The sequence below is a fragment of the Canis aureus genome, chromosome 15, assembly GCF_053574225.1.
Source record: "Canis aureus isolate CA01 chromosome 15, VMU_Caureus_v.1.0, whole genome shotgun sequence".
Lineage (NCBI taxonomy): Eukaryota > Metazoa > Chordata > Mammalia > Carnivora > Canidae > Canis > Canis aureus.
The window spans coordinates 62607834-62612777 of NC_135625.1; the positions used below are offsets into that span (position 1 = coordinate 62607834).

General features: G+C 41.5%; 1 long non-coding RNA gene across 1 annotated transcript; it reads right to left on the bottom strand.

Annotated features, from left to right (window-relative positions):
• Positions 1–2038: 2038 nt before the first annotated feature.
• On the bottom strand, positions 2039–3122 carry LOC144284073 (uncharacterized). Its single transcript, XR_013352526.1, has 3 exons — positions 3046–3122; positions 2285–2388; positions 2039–2151 (listed from the first exon to the last, which is right to left on the bottom strand). It is a non-coding gene; the product is annotated as an uncharacterized LOC144284073 (long non-coding RNA).
• Positions 3123–4944: the final 1822 nt, after the last annotated feature.

Consider the following 4944-nt stretch of genomic DNA (forward strand, 5'->3'; position numbering starts at 1 on the left):
AAATAGATGGGTCCTGCTTTTTTATCCAGTCTGAACCCTGCGCCTTTTGATGGGGTCATTAAGCCCGTTCACATTCAGAGTTACTATTGACAGATATGAGTTTAGTGTCACCATGATATCTATTCAGTCCTTGTTTTTGTGGATTGTTCCACTGAACTTCTTCTTAAAGGGGAATTTTAAGAGTCCCCCCTTAAAATTTCTTGCAGAGCTGGTTTGGAGGTCACATATTCTTTCAGTTCCTGCCTGTCTTGGAAGCTCTTTATCTCTCCTTCCATTTTGAATGAGAGCCTTGCTGGATAAAGTATTCTTGGTTGCATGTTCTTCTCATTTAGGACCCTGAATATATCCTGCCAGCCCTTTCTGGCCTGCCAGGTCTCTGTGGAGAGGTCTGCTGTTACCCTAATACTCCTCCCCATAAAAGTCAGGGATTTCTTGTCTCTTGCTGCTTTAAGGATCTTCTCTTTATCTTTGGAATTTGCAAGCTTCACTATTAAATGTCGAGGTTTGAACAGTTTTTATTGATTTAAGGGGGGGAATCTCTCTATTTCCTGGATCTGAATGCCTGTTTCCCTTCCCAGATTAGGAAAGTTTTCAGCTAGAATTTGTTCAAATACATATTCTGGCCCTCTGTCCCTTTCGGCGCCCTCGGGAACCCCAGTTAAACGTAGGTTTTTCTTCCTCAGGCTGTCGTTTATTTCCCTTCATCTATCTTCATGGTCTTTTAATTGTTTGTCTCTTTTTTCCTCAGTTTCCCTCTTTGCCAATAACTTGTCTTCTATGTCACTCACTCGTTCTTCCACCTCGTTAACCCTCATCGTTAGGACTTCTAGTTTGGATTGCATCTCATTCAATTGATTTTTAATTTCTGCCTGATTGGATCTAAATTCTGCAGTCATGAAGTCTCTTGAGTCCTTTATACTTTTTTCTAGAGCCACCAGTAGCTGTATAATAGTGCCTCTGAATTGGCTTTCTGACATTGAATTGTAATCCAGATTTTGTAACTCTGTGGGAGAGAGGACTGTTTCTGATTCTTTCTTTTGAGGTGAGGTTTTCCTTCTAGTCATTTTGCTCAGTGCAGAGTGGCCAAAAGCAAGTTGTATTGGGAAAAGGAGAAAAAGAGAGGAGAGAAGGAAGGAAAGAAAAGAGAAAAAGGAAAAAGAAAAAAGGAAGAAAAAAAGAAAAAAAGAAGAAAAAGAGAAATAAGAAAGAAAGGAAAAAAAGGGTGGGGGAAGGAAACAAATAAAAAAGAAAACAAACAAACAAACAAACAAACAAAAGAACCACAGGGAGGTATCTCCTGATTCTGTGTACTTTAAGTCCCTTGGCTTCCCCTGGAACTTGTCCGTCTCGCTGGTCTTCTGGGGGAGGGGCCTGTTGTGCTGATTTCCAGGTGTTAGCACTTGGGGGAGCTGCTCTGCCCCCTGCCTGGTGCAGGGCTCAGTGGGGGTTGTTTACCCCGTGAGGCCCCCAGAGGAACAACCCCAGTGGCGGGGCCAGCTCTGGAGCCCTGGAGTCAGCCCCCGCAGTAGCTCCAGAGCTCTCCGTCTGCAGGGCCTGGAGGCTCCGGGCCGGGCCGCTGATCTGCTCAGCTGGGGCAGGAGCGTCCTCGCTGTCCTGGGCCCTCCCGGCCTCTGCCTGTCCCGGGGGAGGCCGGATCCTGGGCTGTGTCCCGGCACCCTGTGCCCGGGTCTGAGCTGGTGGATTTGGGCTCCCGCCCCGCAGCCCCCTCCGCGGAGCCGCCCCCGAGCCCCCTCCGAGCTGCTCCGGGTCCCCCCGTGCGCGCTGCAGCCCTTAGGGAGCTCGGCGCACTCTCCCGGGGCGCAGGTGTCTGTTAGTGTCCCCGGGAGCCCCAGGGCATCCTCGCCCTCCTGGGTCCTGCTCCACCTCCCCGCGAGCCCCTTTCCTCCCGGGAAGGTCGGTGCAGCTCCTGCTCCTCCGGGACGGGGCTCTCCTGTCCTGGGGACACTCGCCCCGGCCTCAGCCCGGCTCCTCGGGGCCCCTCCCCCTTGGAGGCCTTTTGTGTCTTTATTTCTGTTTCCCCGTCTTCCTACCTTGATAGATGCGCGAACTCTTCTCACTGTAGCATTCCAGCTGGTCTCTCTTTAATTCTCAGGCCGAATTCGTAGATTTTCAGGATGATTTGAAGGTTTTCTAGGTAATTTGGTGGGGACAGGTGATTGGGGACCCTACTCTTCTGCCACCTTGCCCCTCCTCTAAAGTCTTTTAAATAACAGCAGTTAGATTCAAAAATTACATATAAAGAATAAAATAAAGGGGCACCTACATAGCTCAGTTGGTTGAGTGTCTGACTCTTGATCTCAGCTCAGGTCTTGATCTTGAGGTTGTGAGTTCGAACCCCACATTGGGCTCCATACTGAGTGGAGCCTACTTTAAAAAAAATGGAATACATTAAAAAGGCAAATATCCTGACGTTTTATGAAAGTACACTTGTAGCTTAGAATGAGATTCACTATAGTATAACACATTGATTCAAAGATGTTGCATCTCAACCCAAAGGAAGATAAAAATGGTGTGCTTTAGAAAATTGTTAGATGATTCACAAAGTAGCCCTGATGACAGGTGCTGATGTTAAAGACACAGGTGGAGAGTTGGAATAAAATCTGGTGGGTGAATTTATGCCAACATGGATGGACTTAGAGGGTATCATGCTAATACTTGAATCACTACACCATGGATCTGAAGCTAATGTAATGTAGTCAGCTGTACTCAAATACAAAAATTTTTCAAAGTTGGGGCATGAAATTGAGTTGGAGAAGTATTATGTCTAAAATATCATATGTGACTTAAATAAGTGTAATTAAGTAAGTTACATAGCATAAAAAGAAAGGAAAAGATATCTAAGCTGTTTGCTTTCTTTTTGCCTTATTGAGATTATTTTTTATTTTGTCTTGATTTCCTCTATGTTCTATACTCACATTTCTACGACATATGTGCCATTTATAATCAGAAGGATGCACGATTTCAAAAGTGAATATAGCAAAAGGCTCTTTGCATTTCATTTTTTAAAAGAGTTTATGCACTTACCATAGTTTAAAATTGAAGAGTGGGTGAAAATGTTTGCTTTGCTTCTCAGTGTCTTGGGAATGAATTTGGCTTCCTGGGAGATATAATGGTACAAAGTGACAGACATAAATCCAATTTTACTATTTTTCTCATACATTTAGTGGTTTCAGTACATTTATCGTACAACCCATCTTTACATCACTGATTTGACATACTACTTTCATCATGAACACAATCCAATATATATTTGTTTATTTACAATCTTTTTATTCTGATCCACTGGTACATCTCCCTAGCCAAGCACCAGTAACACACGGTTTAATTACTGTAATTTTGTGAAGTTTGAAAATACGAAAACGTCAGTTATCCTCAACTCTTCTTTTTTTGTCATTTTATTTTATTTTATCATGATAAGTGTACTTACTCCTTAATCCCCATCCCCTATTTCTGGCATCCTCCCACCCACCCTCCACTCTGATAACCATCAGTTTATTCTCTATAGTTAAGAGTCTGTTTCTTGGTTTGTTTGTTTTTTTCTTCTCTCTCTCTCTTTCTTCTCACCTTAGCTCATTTTTGTTTCTCAAATTCCATATATGAGTAAGATGATACGATATTTTCTTTCTCTGACTTATTTCACTTAGCGTTATACTCTAGCTCTAGCCATGTCGCCACAAATGGCATGATTTCTTTCTTTTTATGACTGAGTAATATTCCATTGTAGATGTATACCGCAGTCAGTGGACACTGGGGCTGCTTCCATAGTTTGGCTATTGTAAAAGGCGAAAGATTTATTCGATCTGAAGAGAAACCAGAGTATAGTTTGGCTATTGTAAATATACAAAATGTCTTTCCATTTCTTTGTGTCCTCTTCAGTTTTTTTCATTTTTTATAGTTTTCAGAGTATAGGTCTTTCAGCTCTTTAGTTAAATTTGTCCTAGATATTTTATTATTTTTTTTGTGTAGTTGTAAATAAGATTCTTTCCTTAATTTCTCTTTCTGCTGCTTCATTATTAGTGTATAAGAATGCAACAGATTTCTGTGCATTGATTTTGTATCCTGTGAGTCTGCTGAATCCATTTATCAGTTCTAACAGGTTTTGGTGGAGTCTTCAGGATTTTTCTATAGGTAGTATCATGTCATCTGCAAATAATGAAAGTTTTACTTCTTCCTTGCCAATTTGGATGCCTTTTTTCCCCTTTATGTTGTCGAATTGCTGTGGCTAGGACTTCTAGTACTATGTTGAATAAAAGTGACAATAGAAGGACAACCTTGTCTTGTCTTGTTCCTGACCTTAGGGGAAAAGCTCTCAGTTGTTTACCATTGAGTATGATGCTGTCTGGAGGTTTTTCATATTATGTCGAGGTGTGTTCCCTCTACACCTACTCTGTTGAGCGTTTTTATCATGAATGGATGTTGTACTTTGTCAAGTGCTTTTCATGCATCTATTTGAAATGATTGTAGGAGTTTTATCCTTTCTCTGATTGATGTGACATATCATGCTGTTTTATGAATATTGAACCACTCTTACACTGAGGAACAAATCCCACTTGATCATGGTGAATGATTTTTTTAATGTATTGTTGTATTTGACTTGCTGACATTTTATTGAGGATTTTTGCATCTGTGTTCATCAGAGGTATTGGCCTATAGTTCTCTTTTTTGTGTCTTTTTCTGGTGTGGATATCAGGGTGACACTGGCCCTCATAATTCTTCTTTTATAGAATTTTTCTAGTGATTCATGCTTTTTACCTTTCCATATGATTTTAGCATCACCCTATCCAGTTAGAAAAAAAAATCCTATTGCTGCTTGGAGATTGCACCATGAATATTGACTTGTTTTGGGGAATTGGCAAATTTCTCATGCTCAGTCTTCCTGTTCAATAATATTGTAAGTTCTTCTATTTGATTAAGTTTGCTGCA